General features: G+C 30.9%; 1 protein-coding gene across 1 annotated transcript in view; it reads right to left on the bottom strand.

Moving 5' to 3' along the window:
* Positions 1-22,790, bottom strand: part of NCOA2 (nuclear receptor coactivator 2) — a 285,798-nt gene that overhangs the window by 150,862 nt on the left and 112,146 nt on the right. Inside the window, 1 exon segment of the mRNA XM_074278854.1 lies at positions 21,627-21,683. The gene's annotated coding sequence lies outside the window, so the exon portion shown is untranslated.

A 22,790-nucleotide genomic window follows, 5' to 3' on the forward strand; every position in this document is an offset into this window, starting at 1 on the left:
ACAAAGTACATAGTTTGGAAAAACATTAAATTCAAGAAGAAATATATGGATCTGGGGAAATGGGAGGGGTAGTTAAGAAAAGGGGCTGGAGAAGACTTAAGAAGAAAGATGTTACTCATAGCTAGAGAAAGAACTGATAAAGAATAGTATGGTTATATATGTATGAGTCTGCACATATATGTGTGTATAATATTTTTACATGTGTGTAGTGGTTTGTGTGTGTATGAGAAGGTGTTGAGAGGGAGAGAGGGAAGGGGGGAAATGGGATGGAAAAAGGCAAAGAGGGAAGGAAGGAGGGAAACAAGAACTTAAAATCTGTAAAAAAAAAAAATAAATAATATCCAAGAAAAAAAAAAAAAAGAGGGTAGAATAGTTAAGGAATAACAATAATAAAAACAAGCCGAAATGTGATGGATGGGGTATGGATAGGGAAGATTTTCTTTTCTTTTCTTTTCTTTTCTTTTTTTTTTTTTTTAAAGATTTTCTTTTTCAAAAACTCTCTGATAGGAGTGGAACAAGGGAAGAGAGAATGGCTGAATAACCTTAAATGCACACACATCGAGTCATTTATAGAATTCAAGTGTTAGGCAAACTCCCATTTCAATGTCTTCTTCCAATCAACGGAGTGGGGTGAGAAATACAGAAATAAGTGGTAAGGGAGGGGAGAATGAATGAGAGGACAACTTAGAGACAAATGCGAAATTAATAAAACTGCAAACCACTTTAATAATAATAAATATATATAATAAAATAATAAATAATAATAATAATTTAATAATAAACTGGAAACCACTTTTAAAAAAGGAAGAGATAGTAGAATGGATTGGAAAATACAATTCAACACGTTATTTTAAAAAGCATACTAGATATATAAAAGATTCACTTAGAGTTAAAATGAGATGAAACAAACATTTTAATGCTTGAGCTAACTAAAAAAACTATAAAAATTGTCAGAGAAAGAGAAAAAAATTACATAAGCAAAGAAACTACATTATGCTTAAAAACAAAACATCAACAGATGATTAAGTAATATCAATTTAAATGCAGCAAAAACAGCACAGCACCCGAATAATGAAAACATCATTGAGTTTTAGGGAGAAGAAACGCATGAAAACTTTAATAGTTTTAAGTACCAATAATAATACCATATAAAAAAACAATAAGATAATACAATTACCTCAATTTTACTAATACCTCAAAAAAAATAGAAAAAAATTAGTGAAAGACCTCAAAGTACCCTTTTCTGACATCAATAAAGTTTTTTTTTTTTTAATTAAAAATGATAGATCTCTGACAACTACTGAATGGGAACAGAAAAGAGTCCAGATATTTCTCAATTATTCATGAAATGTTTAAAAAAATTAACAATGTATTTAGATATATAAAAACCTCTAAAGTAATAAGAAATTTATTCAATATATCTTTTACTGAAGCATAATAAAAAGCCTTTGAAGAATTAAAAAAAATGGAGAACAAAAACAATACTAAAGACCTGGCATTTCATAAAAAATGCAAAAAACAGAAAATTTCACCAAAGTAAATCAGAATAATGAGATAATGTACCAAAACTTATAAGATCCTGATAAAAAAGACTTCAGAGAAAATTTTATATATTTAAACGCTTCTTAGCCATGAAATGGAAAAAAACCAAATCAATGAATTGGACACACAATTTTAAAAAAATCATGAAGCTTGCAACTAAACAAAGCAGCAATTCTGAAGATCAAAGAAACAAGTTGAAAATATACCAAAACAATGAGTCAGTTTACTTATAAAAATAGAGATAGAAGAAACAATATTTAAATAACACAATAGCACAGAAAGAAATCAAAGAAATGAATCTCCAAATAAAACAACTACAAGATAAAATGAATTTACAAGTATATTCTCTCAAACATTTGAAGAACAATTAACCTGAAATTACACAAACTATTTTCTGAAAATAAGAAAACAGATCACTGAAGTATCTTTCTATGATACAAATGTAATCATGATATCCAAACCAGGAAGAGACACACCTCAGGATCAACATTCCTATTCAACACTGAAACAAAAATATTAAATAAAATGTTAGCCAAGGGGCTACAGAAAGATACCAAAGTATAACAAACATTAAAAAAGCCCTCACTTCATTAGATTAAAAAATAATGAAAAGGCTTTCTGACAAAATCCAACAGCTAATACTTCTTTCAAAAAAAAAAAAAAAAAAAAGAAAAGAAAAGAAAGAAAACAAAAGAAAAACTCATAATAAAACATTAGAAGGCATAGGAATAAATGGATTTTTCCTTAACATGGGAAGTACCTGAACCAAAAAAGCAAAAATTATATATGCCTGAGAAATACTGGAAGACTTTTTAATAAGATCAGAAGTAGTACAAGAATGTCTGTATTACCAATAAGAATTAATTTGGTATTTAAAAAATGTTACCTGTAATGATAAAATAAGATAAACCAAGAGAATAAACAAATACAAAAAGCAAACAAAATAATGTCCTTTTGCAAATCACAAGATGCTATATGAATGGACATTAGAGTCAAGTAAAAAAATTAAGTGAAATAAAAATTTCAGCAAAACTATAGACTCTAAAACATATCCACATAAAAACAGAATTTCTGAATATTGCCAACACACAGAAAAGGAAGACAAAGCAAAATTTCTTTCAAAATACAGACTACAAAATACTTGAGTCTATCTATCAAGAAATTCACAGAAAATATTAGAATATAACTACAAAATAATCTTTACAAAAACAAGGTCAAACCTAACTAATTGGATAAACATTAATTACTCATGAAAAGCTTAAACCACACATAATTAAATGACATAATAAAATATTTCCTAAATCAATTTACTTATACAATGCTATAACAATCCAAATATCAAAGACTTATTTTATATAACTAGAAAAAAAACTATAAGCTTCATCTGGAAGTATAAAAAAGTTATGAATTTAAATAAAATAATAAAAAGGGAAGGCCTGAGGGGAATAAGATATAATAATAATGGCAGATTTCAATATAGATTACAAAACAATAATCATCAAAATTAACTGGTATTCATTAAAAAAGAGAAATTCTAAAAGGAATACAATAAAACTTCAAATTAACTCAATATCCCATTTTAATGCACAATGATTTTAATGAAATAGTGTAGACAGTTATGGGAAGAAACAGTAAAACACATTCAAGAAAAAGAAATGAGAGTACACAGAAGCTTCAAACATTTACATTATACATTTTTTTTCAAGAAAAGACATGGAAGGTCTTGATCATGGTAAGCAAAAAATAAACTGAATTTTTTTGAAGATTATATTTTAAGACAGGAACATACATTTTATTGAAGCAGAGAGATGTTATGCCTGAATCCACTGCTTAGACTAACAATTTATTTAACAAAGAATGAAAAAACAATTAGATCACATGGCATAGAATTTAAATAACTCAATTCTGAACTATTAAAAAAGTAAACAGGAATAAGAAATGGGAACATCCAAAACGGTATGGTTACAATTGTAAAGAGAAGTTTAGATGATATAAAACCTATTCCAACACCCCGCCCCAAATTAAAAAACCAAATGAATAAAACCCTAAGGGACCCCCCCAAAAATCTATTTGTTTTTAAATAACAAAAAGATGATGATAATAACTTTCATGTCAGGAAGCACTGAAGGTAAAAATAGTTTAAATAAAAACTTAACAAGAAATCCAACTAATCAAAGTAATTCCAACGGCATTAAGGCATTTAAAAGTAAAAATGAAAAGAGAACAAAGAAAAGGTCTATAAAGATCATTAAGATAAAGTGGTTGCACCATTATAAAAGGCAGTAGAATTAGTAGTTGGATTCTAGCATCACAATCCTAGATATCTGAAGTAAATGACAAATGATATAAAAGAACAAACAGGGAGAGGCAATTATATTGGGAAAAAATTCAGAGTTTCTTATGCCTGCATGTGAGAGCACCAAAAGTTAGATATGTCAAATGACAAAAAAGGAATACTAAAAGGGTGAGGGGCTAGAGAAAGGATAATCTCAAGTCCAATTATTACTCTTCCCCTGCCCCCCAAAAAAGGGTGATTAATAAATCAAAACATTATTTAAGCAACTAATATGTGCTAGTCACTGTGCAAAATGGTGGGAATACAGAGAAAAGCAAAAAAGACCATACAGTCTAACAGGGAAGTATAATATGCAAACAAATTATGTACAAATAAGTATAAATATTTTTACTTATATGCAAATAAAAAATATAAATAGGAAAAATGAGATAACCTTAGAGGGAAAGTTTTAAGATTAAAAAGGATAGAAAAAAGTCTCTGAAGATTACATAAACAACTAGTAATGTATGTACCCATTTTCTTATAAATAAAAAATCTTTATGGGAGTAATCTATATATGAATACTCAATGAAGTGTGTTAATATGGAAAAACCAGCCTTTGAAAAGCAGTATTAAAAAATGCACCACTATTTCAAAACTAAAAGAAAAAAAATCCTAGTTTTGTTGATTATAAAAAAAGACTTGAATCAGAAAAGTAAAACTCCATCATAAAGGCAATTTTAAAATAACATATCTCACCTACACATCAAAACAGATGAAGATTCCCTGAAAGACAACAAAGGACATAACAACCATCTGACTTTAAACATCAAATAAGTGCTCAACAAAAATATTCAGCATTGTAAGATGGAAAAACAAACAAAGTGGACAGTGTTGGACCTGTAATCATGAAGACTTGGATCTAAATTTTGCTAGATCTTCTTTATTACATGTGACCTGGAGTAAGTCATTTAATCTCTCAGTCTTATAGTTTCCTCATCTATAAAATCAGGATAATAAACAATAGGACTTTACTACATCATGGTGAGGATCAAATGAAATAATGTGAAAGTAGGCTAGAATCCCTATATATTCTGTTATGATTTTTCTTATTTTTTTATTTAAATTTTTAAAAATTTTATAATTATAAATTTTTTATGACAGTATATATGCATGAGTAATTTTTTTTATAACATTATCCCTTGTATTCATTTTTCCAAATTTTCCCTTTCCTCCCTCTACTCCCTCCCTTAGATGATAAGCAATCCCATACATTTTACATGTGTTACAGTATAACCTAGATATAATATATGTGTGTAAATCCAATTTTCTTGTTGCACGTTAAGTATTAGATTCCGACAGTATAAGTAACCTAGGTAGATAGACAGTAGTGCTAACAATTTAAATTCACTTCCCAGTGTTCCTTCTCTGGGTGTAGTTGTTTCTGTCCATCATTGATCAGCTGGAAGTGAGTTGTATCTTCTTTATGTTGAAGATATCCACTTCCATCAGAATACATCTTCATACAGTATTGTTGTTGAAGTGTACAGCGATCTTCTGGTTCTGTTCATTTCACTCAGTATCAGTTCATGTAAGTGTCTCCAAACCTTTCTGAATTCATCCTGCTGGTCATTTTCTTACAGAGCAATAATATTCCATAACCTTCATATACCATAATTTACCCAACCATTCTTCAATTGATGGACATCCATTCATCTTCCAGTTTCTAGCCACTATGAAAAGAGCTGCAACAAACATTTTGGCACATACAGGTCCCCTTTCCCCTTTTTTAGTATTTCCTTGGGATATAAGCCCAGTAGAAGCACTGCTAGATCAAAGGGTATGCACAGTTTGATAACTTTTTGGGCATAATTCCAGATTGCTCTCCAGAATGGCCAGATTCTTTCACAGCTCCACCAACAATGCAGCAGTGTCCCAGTTTTCCCACATCCCCTCCAACATTCATCATTATTTGTTCCTGTCATCTTAGCCAATCTGACAGGTGTGTAGTAGTATCTCAGAGTTGTCTTAATTTGCATTTCTCTGATCAGTAGTGATTTGGAACACTCTTTCATGAGTGGATATAGTTTCAATTTCATCATCTGAGAATTGTCTGTTCATATCCTTTGACCATTTATCAATTGGAGAATGGTTTGATTTCTTATAAATTAGGGTCAGTTCTCTATATATTTTGGAAATGAGACCTTTATCAGAACCCTTAACTGTAAAACTATTTTCCCAATTTGTTACTTCCCTTTTAATCTTGTTTGCATTAGTATTGTCTGTACAGAAACTTTTTAGTTTGATGTAATCAAAATTTTCTATTTTGTAATCGATAATGATCTTTAGTTCTCTTCTGGTCATAAATTCTTCCTCCTCCACAGATCTGAGAGGTAGACTATTCTCTGTTCCTCTAATCTATTTATGATCTCATTCTTTATGCCTAAATCATGGACCCATTTTAATCTTATGTTGGTATATGGTGTTAAGTGTGGATCCATATCTAATTTCTGCCATACTAATGATTTTTCTTATTAATAGTAACATAATATTATCACTAATACTTGTCATGGTGAATTTTTCCAAATATTCCTATGAGCAGGTGATAGAGCTAGATGTACTATTTTTCAAAAGTACCTGGAAAAGTTCTATAATCACTCCAATTGGTTTGCCCAAACCATCTCCAGACTATCAACTAAGCAGAACAACCAAAATACAGCCACTGATCAGATTATGAAATGCATTTAAATAGATAGCCAATACAAGCTCATCAATAATGTTTTTATCTCAGTATATCACTACAAATAGATATTAACCTGGGACTAAGAGTTGAGCAAGGATATTAGAGTAACATGTTAGACTGAAATGGAAAGGCTTTTTTAGTGAAGCCCAAAGTCCCATGAAAACAAGATTCATCTTTTTAATAGAAAAATTCTCATTTTATTAAATTCCAAGAACTGGAGGATGCCATAGGGGAAATGTGTAATGGAGAAATAAGAGAAGAAAGCTATTCCCATGGAGACAGATGATAAGTGAAGAGTTGGAGAGAGCTGTCTCTACCAAACACTCTTATTTGTGTTGAGAGCACCAGTCTAACTTTCTGAGCTTCAGAGAACACAAAGGAAAAAGAGAATTCTTAAAACAATTACAAATAGTCTATAAAATAAATTCCCTTTTACATTTTCAACAACTTATTAGGCATTTTGAGCTTACTACTTCTCTGTCAAGAAGTGGGTAGCATAGTTTAATATATTTCAGAATATCATCCCGAAGTTAAGGTTAGTCACAGAATTGGTAAGATTCCAAAGTTGTTCATTTTTACAATGTTGTTACTATATAAAATTATTTCCTAGTTTTGCATATTTTACTAAAAACAAAAGAGTTACTATAAATATTTTTATACCTAGGAGTCCTCTTCCTCTTTTCTTTGATCTCTTTTGGGTAAAGATCTTATAGCGATATGACTAGATTACTATATAATGTGATGACTTAGAGCATAGTTACAAATTACTTTTGAGAATGCCCATACCAATTCACAATCATCAATCATTAATATACTCATTTTCACAGTCCCTCCAATACCTGTCATTTTCTTGGATGTTGAGGTAGAATCTCAGCTTAAAGCACAGATTTTATTTACATTATCATTTCCTTAATCAATTCTATTGCCTCTGAAATAAACCCCTACAATTGGCATTTGAAATCTTCTATAACTTGGCCTTAATATATCATTCCAAATTTGTTGAACATTTCTTCCCATCTCAGATTCTATCTCATTTGGCATAGCTGTTCCTAACACACTAAATACTCTATTTTTCACTTACCATTTCCATTCCCTTGCATGGGTCATCTCCCTTTGCTTATAATTTACTCTCTCCCTACTTTCTGCTCTAAAAATCCCTGCACATTAAGATCAAATACTACCTTCTACATGAAGTTTTTCCTAGTTCCACAACCAAATTTTACAGTTCTCTCTCGTAAATTACTTTATATTTATTTTCTTTATACCTGCATGTGTGGGTATACATACATACATATATATATATATATATATATATATATATATATATATATATATATATATATGTATACACACACACACACACACACATATATAAAGTCCCCCTCACACACACACACAATTCTTCATGCTCCTAAATGTAAACTCTTTTAGAGCTTAACACAAGTGACAATTAGGAACTATTTAATATATGTTAATTGGTTGATAAAAACTGGATTCATTCAAGCTTTTAAAATTTTCCTTATATAAATGCAAAAGTTTCATTTGAGGCATTCTGATTTAGGTACAAAGTTAGGCCAAATTTAATAACAACAAAGCACATGATTAAATATAAAACTCTTCCACTCTTTCCAAATCGTAATATCTGACTTACTTTGTCTGCGGGATTCTTTATTCAAATTTTCTGTCAGAAATGATTGCTAATTTCATCATGAATTTTTATTTTTGCCTGTGATAAGACTAATTGGACAAATAAGGACTTCTAAAAAAATTGAATCATAGATTTAATATAGAAGTCTCTCCATATAACAGACTCTATAAATCAGACTCTCCCTAATCTCCACTTCCAAACACCTGGTACAAGAGTCAGATTACAAATCAGCAAATGGAAGGGAGAGAGGTAAAAGAGAAAGGAGAAGGAAAGAATACTGATTAGATCACCAAAAAGCAAATAGGAAATTGTTTTTCTTTATTTGATGAAAAGAGAATAGGGATACATTAAACTAACTGACTGGCTAGTTAACTAAAATACTTTTCATAATTAAAAATTTACAATTGAAAATGGTATATATAGCTATTGTTATTGTCAAAATCAAGCCTAAAGTATTATTTACTCAGTGTTCTGCTTACTTGTGTTAAAAACTTAATAAATTATCACTTAAAGTCACTTTTAAAATAATTTACTCATGGTCATATTCATATTCTGTCAATGAATATTGTTCTTATTCCATTTGTTAAAATATACCATCACTACTTTAATATAATAAGAATTATACAGTAAGGTATAACTAGAAATAAATTAGTATTAGCAAATCACCAAAGTATAAGAAGTTTTTCCCCCTTCCCGTTTTTTTTTTTTTTTTAACTGGTCACAAAAATCACACAAAATGTGAACACACACACCAAAAAACAAAACAAAACAAACAAAAAAAAACTATTACTAAACTAATTATATAATTAGCCCCAAATAAATCTGACCAGCATCTCTGACATATAAATCTTATATGTGTACGTGTATCACATTTTAAAAAATGGCTTTACCAATGGAGACCTAATATGCAAAATTTTAAGTGCTTTTGAGAGATGAAAACATATTATATGTTAGATCTTGCCATCTGTGTATATATATATATATATATATATACATATATATATATGTATATATATATATATATATATATATATATATATATATATATGCTTTACATGCACTGCTTTATAAAATATGGTCAAAATTTTACAGTATTTTCTATCATTCATTATCAATCTCTAATCAGGGAAATAATACTTTTTGGGGGCAATACACCAAAATGTATTATAGTAATACTGGAACACTAAATTCTTTTTACCATTAGTTGACAGATTTTCTGTGAGTTAAGTTAATATTGAACATTATTTAAATATCTTGACAAATGAGTCAAATTCTAAATTTCTCATCCTCTAACATCCATTTCCCTAAAGCTATTTCAGGTTTCTTTGCTCTTTGAGGCCTTTCTTGTTTCTTCCATCTGCTATGTCCCCCTTTATCATAAAATCTATCTATCTAGTACATATCCTGTTTCTTCTGGTAGAATATAAGCTCTTGGACAGCAAAGACTGTTTAATTTTTGTTTCTGTATATGAATGAGACCTATCATGTTGTACACATAGTAGGTGCTTAATAATTTTCTTTAGATATATTGATATAAATTTTTAAAGGCTATCTTATAACAATGAATAAAAATCAGTTCCAGCAATGAGACCATTCATGTAAAATGATTTTACATTTTATTTAGACAAACATATGTCGCCATATTATCATCCGAACTCTTGACTTTTAAAGTTATTATGGCTTTTTGCCAGACTCTGTTCTCAGTTACTCACAGCCAATTCCAAAAGAATAGAATCATCACTTTAGTCAGGAAGAATAACATAAAGGCAGAATGTAAGCCTTGAAATATATTTCAATACTTTACTTTTATTTCATTTTCAAGGGCTACAATTTCTCCCTTCTACATGAACTCAAACCACCTTTCTCAAGAAAGAAAAAACAAATCCAAAAAACTTTGTTGCAAACATTTATAGTCAAATTCCCACACTGACCATGTATAAAAAATAGATCTCAATCTATACTTTGAGTCTACCACTTTTCCATCAGTAGATAGGTAGCATACCTCATCTCGATCGAGCTGAACTGTTGTTGGTTACTACAGTGACAAGAGTTCTTAAGTCTTTCAGAGTTGGCTTTACAATACTGTTGTCATAGTATTATTCTCCTGTTTGTACTCATTTCACTTTACATTATCTCATCTAAATCTTCCCAGATCTCTCTGAAATGTGCTGTTTAGTTATTGCCAATAAAATAAAAGCAGCTAGCTTTAACTTACAAATTGGGAGAACAAATCCTACTTTAATCTCTTTATAAATAAATATTTATTTATCTTTATAGAAAGATAAAAATGAGCCTAATTAATGTTTATAACAACCTTTGTGAGAATAATCTATATTCATATTTAAGGCATCTTCAATGAGAAGGAAACAGGTAACCTTTCCAAATAATATTGTAGTTCAAAATATTATTTATTACCCCCATGAGTATGTAAAACAAAAGAACAATCTTAAGATGTTATCTCTAATACATGGACTATTATGAGGAGGGAAGGAAAAAAGGGAGGAGAGAGAGAAAAGGGGAGAGACAGAGGGAGAGAGAAATTAGTTAACAAATTTTAATTGTTAGGGCTTTCCACATGCTTCAATTTATGTATGTTATGTATATTATGAAGAATCTTCCTCAATAAAATTCATGCTTAAATCAAAATATATCATTATGTGAAAATTTTAATTGATGAAAACCACATATTGTCCAGACTGTGTCATATCTATAGGCACTGAGTGTTTAGGTTATACAAATAAATTTTTTTTAAAACCTATTATCAGAAAAAGAAATTACTCTTTTTCTAAAACACATTTTGCTAGAAAGTTTATACACTATTACCAGGTTGGCTTTATATCAGGAATACAGGGGTGGTACAACATAAGGAAGACAACAAATATAATAAAATATATTAACAATACCTAAAAATAATAAGATAATTTTAATAGATATCAAAGAGATTGAAGGAGAACAGAAGCATTGATCAAACTTATTTTGGCCCAGTCATTAAAGAGTGCAGATTAGAGCTACATTCTCCAAATTAATACATTGTACATTCATTTTGACCCGGTAATATCACTTCTAGATTTACTTCTAAATTACAAAGCAAATTAGAGTTATACCCTCCAAATTACTACACTGTACATACATTTTGGTCTAGTAATATCACTCCTATTATTATCCTCCTAAAAATCAAATGAAAAAAATCTATTTTTAAAATATTTATGAGATCTTTTCCTGATTGTCAAAAATTGGCAACTAAGGAGTTATACTCCTATCAGGGAGAGTCTAAAGAAAATATAGTATATGAATAAAATGCAATATTATTATTCTGCCTAGTGAAATGGGACAGTTTAAAAAGAAACTGGACTAATGCAGACCAAAAGAGAACTAGGAGGAAAAAGTTATATAATAAAATAACATTATAGTAAAAAGATAAATTTTAAAGACTTTATAAGCTATTTACTTTGCCATGGAGGGGAAGGGGTGTGAACGTGTATATAAGGAAAAAAAAAAGTAAAATGCTTATATATCTCTTGACAGAGAAATCAAGAATAGACTTTTTAACATGCAGAATTACACTTTCAGACAGGACCAGTGTGGGAATTTGTTTTGCTTGACCAGGCATATTTGTTACAATGACTTATTCCCTCTCCCCTCTCCAAATTGTAAGGTGGAGGAAAGGGACACATTTACAGGGAAAGAAATGCTTGCTAATTTTAAAAATGTATGTATGTATGTATGTATGTATGTATGTATGTATGTATGTATGTATTTATTTTAAAAGAAAGTACTATTCTGAAGTTAGGAGGATCTCAGTTCAAATCTGCCCTCAGTCACTTAACACTTCCTAACTGTGCAATCTTGGGCAAGTCTTAATCCCAATTGCCTCAGGGGAAAAAAAGTACTTTTAAATTTTTTAATGAGAAGAGAGTAACTAAAATGTTAATATCCTTTGATCTAGAAGATTTGACTGCTAGGCATCAAAGACAAAAGAAAAGTCACAGATACACCAAATCATTTATACTGCCTTTTTTTTTTTTTTTTTTTTTAAATAGCAAAGAAGTGGAAACAAAGTAGATGTCCAAGGACTTTGCTATTCAATTATTTCAGTCATGTCTGCCTTTTGAGACTATTTTGGGGTGTTGTTGTTTTTTTTTGGGGGGGGGCAAAAATACTGGAATGGTTTGCTATTATATTCATTATACTGATGAGGAAACTGAGGCAAACAGGGTTAAATGACTTGTCCAGGGTCATACAGTTAAGTGTCTTGGGATGGATTTGAACTCAGATCACACAACTAACAGGTCAAGGGCAATTTATATTACTAAAAAGATACATGTGCATAATTTAAAAATTCAAAATGCTGTCTTATTAAATTAGGGTTTTCTCAACATCTTTAAGAAATACCTAGGATATAATGTTCAAGGAGTAGAATAGGAATGAATAATGGTGAAGAAGATGAGAGAAACAATCATTTAGTATTTCAGAAAGATAATAAGAAACTTAATAAAAAATTTGAAGCAGTAGGAATATTAACCATTATAATAGTTTAGGAATGAGGTGCAAGTTGAGAGGCACCAGAGTTTATAGTTAAAAAAGAAAACAAGGGCACTAAAATCTAGATTCCAGTGGGTTTATAAAATGGTATCTTCTGTTGGATATTAATAACAGACTTGTTACACTGAACCAATTTGTCCAACAGATGTTGAGTTAACCCCAAGGGAATATTGCATTTCTATTCTATTCTAATAATGCAAAAGCATGAATAATTATTATGTAGGAAAGAGTTCTGAAAATACATTAGCTTAAAATTACCTTCTATTCCACTTTCCACCTTATAGTTAGGTAACAAAAACCAATTTCTGAACTATAATAAAACTGCCATCAAAATGAAGGATTAAGTATCTGGTTTAAATAGTTTTTCCATGACCCAGGATTCAATAAAATTGAATTTTCATTTGTTTTCTATGGCCTCTTGATACCAACCTAAATTCCCAATTCAATAATATCATAATTGGAATTTTTTTAAGAAAATATTTTTGAAGTTTTTGCAAATACATGAAACACTAAAAGTCTTAAAAGCCAAGCATAATACCTCACTTACATTTAATAATTCTATCAAAATAATTTATATTTTGGGGTTCATCAAACACTGAATTTAAACTCAGATTTTCTGTTTTTTTCTTTATCTCTTTACATCCTTTGTGAGCAGTGATTATTAACTTTAGCCTATGTATAACCAGTGCCAATTACAGTGCATGGTATGAAATGTACTAATAATGGTCTAATAAATGCTTGTCTATTAAGTAGTTGGTATACTTTTCTATTTCTAACCAGTACCAAATTGTTGTGTATAGTTGCTGCTTTACAATATTATATGAAATTTCAGAATTAAGTGATTCTCCTCAAATCTCTCAAACAGTATTAATAGCAGAGAAAGGACCAGAAACCAGGTCTAACTTCCAGTGCAACATTCTGTCCAAAAGCTAAGCTATGGGAAAGAACTTAATCTGGCCAATCACATCCCTGATAATTCTAATATCTCACCTTTCTTGAATAGGCAAAGTAAATTGTGACATGATTTTGCAATGTAGACCTCTACATTAGTTCAATTACATCATAATTCCCAGTGCTTTATGGCAAGCCCCCAAGAGAACATTTAGCTCCCAATACCAGAAATTTGTGATTTTAAAGAGGAAGTACTCAAATTAAATAATTCTGCTTATCTAGAAAACAACAACACTTAGCTCTATAGACAACATTGCCACAAAAGAAGCCTTTCATCCAAGTACTTGATATCCTCATTTATTTAACTGTAAATGAAATAGGAACGTTCATACCGTATGTTTAATTCACACTTAGCAATTGTTAAATATTACATACTTCTCACTTTTTCTGCAAAAATAATTAAGAAGTCAATCCAATAAGGAGCTAACACAAGAACCTCCCTGCCTTTGAACCCCCATGATCCATTCAAAAATATAATCCAGTACTAAGATTACTTAATATGAAAAACAAGAAAAAATAACAATAAGCTTAACTGGACCCAGGCCTTGAACTTTGCAGTACCTCCCTATTTTCCCTGTAGTGACACTGAGTTTGTAACTAACAATGGACATCATACTGAGAGAAATCTATCTCCTGGAAGTAAAGAAATAAAATAATATTATTAATCAAACTTCATCCTGATGTGTCTAGGTATTTATTAAAAAGTGGAAAATGTCTATGGAGGTAGAGGGCTGTAACCATTGCAGAGGGCTGGAATTCTGAAAAGGTGTACTTGAATCTAAGACGGCAGAGTATTTAAGGCTAATTATCTACTCCATGTGAGATAATGGCTCTATAAACATATACTTAGATGATATGGTGATGTGATGGCTCTCCTCAGGATTGGTGCCTGCTGGATGTGTTGTGGTGAAGTAAACTATAGGGAAGTATTGAAGGGCTGAGGGAGAGGGTCAGAGTCTCTCTGCCACAGCTTGTTTAGCAGGGAAGACTTCAGGTTCCAGACTGTAGAGACCAGGATCCATCTTTGATGGGCCCTGTGGAAGCTTGCCTGCCTCCTTCACTTCTCCTCCTAAAGACCAAGGTCTTTGACTGATCCTGACTCTGACTGATCCTGAGGCTCTCCAGAGAACTAGCCTGAACATTACAGCTATCACATGCCAATCATTATAAATTAGACAAATGAAGTAGCAATGGCATCAATATGAAATTTCTTGCTGTTTCAGTCATAAGTGTACTTTGCTGAGTTTAAGATGATCAAAACTTAATATGTGTGACCCCCTTCCCACACACCCACTCACATACATGCAGGCTCAAAGAAAACCGTGTATACTTCCAAATCAAACTTCTCTACTTAAAGATATTCTTAAACAAACAGCTAATAAGTAAACAAATAACTGACAAAGTAAGCTTATTAAAAAATGCAAAACAAATAGGGAAGGATTCTGGAAAGATGGTGGAGTAGTTTGGTGAATTTCAAGCTCTTTCAATTTCCCCCACAAATAAAACAAATTTGTGTCTCAGGGCAAACAAATCAAGAAGTCATTTTTCTTGAAAAATCAAGAAGATTTGGGACAGAATAGGGTTCCTCAATATATAACCCCAGCAGACCCAAGGAAAGACCTAGGACCAGGGATTAACCTAAATGAAGTGCGCAACACCTCTGGATTAGCTGAGCAGAAACACCAAATGAGGAGCCCTGAGGCTAGCTGGATTTGGTTGGAGACACAGCAGGAACCACAGCAGGAACCACAGAAATTTTCACCTCCAGGACCATTTGTGGAGAGGGGTCTGAGTCTGGGAAGACTGAAGGAACCTCTGCTGATTAGCAACATTAAGTCCAGCTGAGACCTACAGAGAGACAGCACTGGGCTAGAAGGAACCAATATGCCCAGTGAGCAGTCGGGCAGGGATGCTGCTGGCTGCAGGCACTTGCTGGAGGGGGGAGTTCTTAGTTTGGGGTTCCTAGTCAGAGGGAAGAGCTGAATTCGCAGAGGCACTATCCCCCCATCCCTATCCCAGGACCAGAGGTGCTTACACTAATCCTGCTCAAAAAAAAAAAAAAAAAATTGAACCAGCAAAGAAAAGAACTCTACTATGGAAACATACTATGGGAACAAGAAAGACCAGAGTTTATCTTTAAAGAAGGACATTGAGGTTAAAAAAGAAAAAAAAGCTTTTACCCCAAAGAGTACCATGAAATGGCTCTCTGCCCAAAGAGAATTTTATAGAACTCAAAAAAGAAACAAAAATAAAACAACCCAATAAATAATAGTGTAGACACTGTTAAATCAAGATTCTAACTTATAGCTGAATTTTTGACTATTCATCCAAATAATTCATGGTGGCTTGCTTTAAGTATTTTTCACATAAAAGTGGAGAAGAAATGCTAACATTGCAATGGATTAAAAAGAATAGTAACATTTGCTAAATAAATCTAGTCTACTTATATCTAAGTAACAAAGTTATAGGATGAAAAACAAGGTTACAAATTCTCCTGTCACTACTCCTGGTTCAGAATCCTCACATTAGTTTATTAAATATTATTTATTTTTAAAACTAGAGAAACCTTTTTCCTTATGAGGAAAAAAAGAGTAGACAATGGATATACAAATCATTAACAATAATATATGATGAAAAATATGAATAAAACTTTAAGTTTTATACTTAAAAACATAGACTGATAATTTTACAGATATACACATACTTTTTTTTAATTATAGGATAATTTTAATTAGTTCTTCTAAATATTCAAATCAGAATAAGATACATTCAACAATATAAACAAGAAAAGTTACAGTCTAATTTCCTCCAAATCTAGACTGTTTAAATATTCTACTACTTCAAACAAGAGGAAAAAAAATTGCCCAGAAAAAATATAAAATAGATCTTATCCTCAGCAGCAAGGATTCTAAATATTTCTATGATAAAGAATTTTATAAAACTTGTCCTTTCTAAGAAAATAATTCATTCAGCAAACCAAAGATACAACTATTTTTTTTAATGGAGAATGCCTTTATTATATTGCATTTACAAAATAAAATCATATTGAGCAACAGCCAATTTTTTTTTATTCATTTTCCCAAATTATCCCCTCCCTCCCTCCACTCCCTCCCCCCGATGGCAGGTAATCCCATACATTTTACATGTGTTACAATATAACCTAGATACAATATATGTGTGTAAATACCATTTTCTTGTTGCACATTAATTATTAGCTTCCGAAGGTATAAGTAACCTGGGTACATAGACAGTAGTGCTAACAATTTACATTCGCTTCCCAGTGTTCCTTCTCTGGGTATAGTTATTTCTGTCCATCATTGATCAACTGGAAGTGAGTTGGATCTTCTTTATGTTGAAGATTTCCACTTCCACAAAGATACAACTATTAAAGACCAAATTGTGGAACAAAAATTAATTCTGAGGATTTATATTTCTTTCTGTTAACATTAAAATAGTTGTCATATTTCAAAGAAAACAAAGGATCATCAATTGGTAAGTGGAGTGTTTTTCAGAAGTCATCTATTTCAACTCTCTCCTCCCAACTCCTGAATTTACTAAGGCTTGGTAAGCTAAGGCTCAAGGAAATGAAATGGCTTTTTCCAAATCACAGAGATCATTTATCCATGACACAAATTCATATTAAAAACTTGTAAGTCAGTCAAGCCTTAATCTCAATTATCAAAAAGCTGGGATAGAAACCCTGAAATCATCTCTCAGAATGGCTAAGATGAACGGAAAAGATAACGATGAATGTTGGAAGGGATATAGGAAAACTAGGATACTAATACTGGAGGTATTGTGAACTAATTCAACCATTCCGGAGGGCAATTTGGAACTATGCCCAAAGGGCTATCAAACTGTGCATACCCTTTGATTCAGCTGCATCTCTACTGGGCCTGTATGCCCCAAAGAGATCATAAAAGTAGGAAAAGGACTTAAAAATGTTTGTAGCTGCTCTTTCTATAGTGGCAAGGAACTGGAAGCTGAGTGGATATCTATCAGTTGCAGAATGACTGAATAAGTTATATAGTATATGAATGTTAGGAATATTATTGTTCTATAAGAAATGATCAGCAGAATGATTTCAGAGAGGCCTGGAGAGATCTACATGAACTGATGCTAAGTGAAGTGAGTAAGACCAGGAGATCATTGTACACAGCAACAAGAGATTATATGATGATCAATCCTGCAGACATAAGTCTTTTCAACTGTTAAGGTGATTCAGTCCGTTCCAATGGTCTTGTGATGAAGAGACCCAGATAGAGAGAGCTGTGGGGACTGACTACGGATCACAACACAGTATTTTCACTTTTTAAAAAATTTTGTTTGCTTGCATTTTATTTTCTTTCTTATTTTTTTTTCCTTTCTGATTTGATTTTTCTTGTGCAGCATAATAATTGTGGAAATATGTATAGAAGAATCGCACATGTGAAACCTACTAGATTGCTGGCCATCTAGGGAAGGGTAAATTTTTTTTTTTGGAACACAAGGTTTTGCAAGAGTGAATGTTGGAAATTATCTATGCATATGTTTTGAAAATAAAAAGCTTTAATTAAAAAATTAAAAAAAAAAGAAAAAAAGAAAGAGAAACCCTGTAATCACAACTCTAGTCTAGGACTAACAGAACCAAATACAGTCCAGTACAGGAAAAAATTGGTAGGAATCTGCAATGGGCAAGATGGCTAAGAATTTTTTTAAAGAAGCAATTTGAAAAACTTTCCATTCTTAAAGAGCTTATGATCCATTAAGCAAAGAATTCTTAAACAAATAGCAGCCACTAAATCCAAGAAGACTTTGCCTCTCTTCAGAACATGATTCAAAAAGGGATAAGGGAAAAAGTACTCAACTTAACCACTTTTTACTCACAACCCCCTTTGGTAATGAGGTAAGAAAACTACTTTTTCCAGTATAAAAATGGATATCAATTTAAGTAGAAAATATTTTGCATCTAATGACAGGCAGCAGAAGTATTTTCCACTAGGGTTCAAGGAGACACAAAATAGCTTGTTGGAAAAATTAATACTGAATCTTATTTTTACCATATATTTTGATCTAATCAACAAGAAAATAACTGACAGATTTCAGATTTTTCTTCAGAAGATAACATGTTCCTTTTGGGATTATAACAAAATATGACTAGTTATGTGGAAAAGAAATATTTTGTGAATTTGAAGTACTTAAATATTTGTAATGGTTAATCTCCTAATTTCTACCAGTTTTATAAATATTAAAAATATATTTTATGTATTTATTTTATATCTGGAGCTTGATTTCAATTCCTGACTAATGCATTACATTAAATTTAAATTAAGTTGATGTATATTTTATAACATAGAGATGGTTCACAAAAAATTTGAGAAAAGAAAGAGGATCATAAAGAAATAGCAATGACTTCCTCAGGAATAGCAGTTCAATTTTATTTCTTTTAAGGAAAGGAAGAATGCTATTAATACAAGTTAATGTAGATTTTAGGAAGATTAATCTATCTCTCTATCCATCCATCTATCCACTAGATTATCTTGTGGAAAAGATAAGAAACATTTTGACTAGATAATGGTCCATCCATCTATCCACAAGTTTATCTTGTAGAAAAGAGAAATTTTGACTAGATGGTGGTACAATTAGATAGATTTAGAACTGGTTCAAAAGCCAGACTCAAGAGGAACCACTAACAATTTAAAGACAACTTAGAAGGAATGATCAGTGAGGATACCTGGGTTCTATTTTTGGCTTTATGCTACTTAACACTTTAATTCATGACTTGCATAAAGACACATTTATAAAACTTTCTAACATAGTAAGCTGAAAAGGCTAACTAAGAAAGTATTCAGAATGGTCTTAATGGGCTAAACTGTTAGGCTAAATAGATAAATATGAAATTCTTATTCTTTCATTAAAAAAATCTTAAGTCCATGGGGGATATGGATAAATAATAGTTCATGTGAAAAACAAAGATTAATATAACAATCAAGAAAGTTAATGTCATCTTAGGCCACAATAAGAAAATACAGTTTTCAAGAATAAGCAATGATAGTTCTTCTGTATTTTACCCACATCTGGAAAACTATGTTCAATTCTAGGTAACATATTTTAAAGGATGTTAATAACAAAAAAATTCATATTGGTGCTGTGCTAGTCGAAGGACACTGGAGAGATTTAGTCTAAAAGGGATATTTGTTACAGGACAGGTTGAACTATACAGCATAAAATACCCTTTCCAACTCTTGAGTGTCTATAACTTTTAAAAATATATGTACAAGCTCCTTTTAAATATATCTATGCTCCTATTTCACACATCAAAAAAGTTCTTCCATTCCAATTTAACTCAAGATTCTCTTTTCAAAATTAAAAAGCAGAACAGAATCCAACAAATATCGAGAAATTGTGAAGCATTTTTTATAGTCATTATTCTACTCAAGAATTACAAAAATGGTATTATTATGAAGATAGTCTTTCCTCTTCCCCCCCAAAAAAAAGAAGAAAAAAGGTTTTTTGTTTTCCCCCCAACAAAATTCCTTCTACCTATTCTCTGGATAGGTAATCTACTTTTCTGAGAAGGGAATCTCTCTTTCTAAGATTCAGACTATTCATGGCCTTTCGTCTTGTCTAGAACACAGTCAAAAGTATACAACTATCTTTACTAAAAATTCCAGGTAATCTTAAAGTACAAACATAAGGAAAGCTAAGTGAGTTAAAGATGTAGTTTCTAAAGATAGATTATTAAAGGCCAAAATCTTAGTTTTCTTCCCTGCCATTTCTTCCTCCTTAAACCCTTCAATTAGCTGTCAGAAAAGAATCTTAATAATTAATGAAGCCTCCTCCTCCTTGACAGATGAGGGAACTGATGGTTAAAGAAATTAATTTGCACAAAGTCATAAAGCTGATTAGTAGCAGAATTGGAGCTTTATAACTAGGCCTCCTCACTACAAATTTTTTTTTTTTTTTTTTTTTTTTTTTTTTTGTTCTTAAGGAGTATGCTCCTTTTCTGCCTGGAGCTGAAATGTATTTCTTTGGCTTAATATCAAAACTATTCTTATTAGTCAATAAGCCCAGAGTCAGTTTATGTTCTAAGAGCCTACTGATAGCACTAACAAAAGCTATTTCATATTATTTGGTATTAATTTATTTTCTCCCCCCTTATCTTATAATTTTAGGATTTAATCTTGGTAAGTTCTTCTTTTTAATTCATCCGCCTCCCCAAATATTTGCCACCTTCTTCTGTGCCATATGCCCCACCACAAAAAAAAAAATAACCTAAAACTTTTTTCAACACATATTTCATTAGATCATAAGTTTTTTAGTTGCAAAGAATTTTAAAATGCCACTTAGTTTAGCTTCATCATTTTATAAAAGAAGAAATTGAAATATAGAAAAGGGTAAAGCTTATTGAGGATCATAAAGGCAGGAAATAAGAAAGCCTGGAATCAAATACAAGTATTATGATTCAAAATCTAGAAGATTAAGTAATTTTTCCATCCTTGTTTATATACTTAAATTTTTTTTTGACAATTCTTCTCAAACTAGTGATTTCTATAAAGGTTTCTACAATCTGACAATTCTTCTCAAACTAGTGATTTCTATAAAGGTTTCTACAATCTGACAACAGTGGCACGATATATCCAAATATAAGTCCAACACATGTAGTCTGCTTTAAAATTATGTTAAATACTATTTGGTATTTAACTCAGTCTTTCAGTTTGTTCTCCACATGTCTTCAAAATAGTGAAAATTTTGTAGCAATCTTCTACTCTAAAATTGAGCTGTTGTAAAAATACAGAAAAGGGAAAACTAATACTCACAGCCTTTAAGAATAGCATTTGATATTTTCAAGTTTTATTTTATCCAAAAGTAGTATTTTATGAAAAAGTGTCAAATATATGACTTTATTCAAAATTGGATACTGCAACATATTTTCTTTAACTTACCTGATTCAGTACACTGTGTAAAAGATCCGTAAATCTGTCGCAGGCTACAAGAGAAAGCTGTAAAACAAAGAATAAAGTTTCTAAAAATCTGTCAAATCAGGTTGAATTCCTCAATAGATGTGACATATATATATGCATACATATATACACATACATAAATAGCAGTTAACCCTCTTCCTCATACTGTTTTAATATTAAATCAAGAGCAGAGACTCTTTGAACCATTTCTATTTACATAAGAAAACAGAAAACATAACAAAATTTGATGAATAGTTTTTCTGTATAAAATTTTTAAATTAATGTTCATATGTATGTCTTTTTAGGATGGATACAGAGTAATTTTAACCAAAATGGTCAAATCTAATTTGCTCATATGGAACAAAATGTGATTATACATTTATGTATATAAAATACATCAAAAAAGCAAAACATTTTCCTTTTATGTCCATAAAGAAAAATAATCTGATATTTACATAATTTTAGGGATTGCAAAGTGCCTGACATGCATTATTTCTTATGTATTTCATAACAATCCTGAGAAGTAGATAAAGGAAGATGGGATTTTTTCCTGTGAGCTTACCTCATAAATAGCTTTGAGGTGACCTTGTTTTTACAATATTTACAAACTTAAAACTTTAGTCATACCTCCAAAGACATTAGAATGAAGTTTTTCATCAGTTACACTTTTTTTTTTGTATCCTTAGGCTACAAGACTTCTATTTACCAAGGAGAATAATCCAACAAGATCGAGGACTTCTAATATTAAATATTTGTACCATTAGTTACACTCCCCAGATTTTAATGGGTTCCTTTAAAAACTCAATTCTTCCAGAACGCCATTATGGTATTTATTTGCTGAATGTCCTAAATATGATAAAAAAATTATTTCAAATTTAGTACCACAGGGCTTTATTCAATAAGTAGAATGGGAATGAGAGTAAGAAGTTCATTTTTAAAAAAGAATTATTGGTATTGAAATATTATTGAAATTGGTATTGAAATAAAAAGTTGATTCATGAAAAAACAAAACAGTATGTGCAAATGCAAATCTAACACAATAACTTTAAAAAAAAAATTTCTAATCAAGTGTCATTGAAGTGGTCCAATAATCTTTTATGAAATAGGATTCACTTCTTTTCACCATTATCAGGGAGCAAATTATGC

Source organism: Sminthopsis crassicaudata, chromosome 1, assembly GCF_048593235.1.
Source record: "Sminthopsis crassicaudata isolate SCR6 chromosome 1, ASM4859323v1, whole genome shotgun sequence".
Classification (NCBI taxonomy): domain Eukaryota; kingdom Metazoa; phylum Chordata; class Mammalia; order Dasyuromorphia; family Dasyuridae; genus Sminthopsis; species Sminthopsis crassicaudata.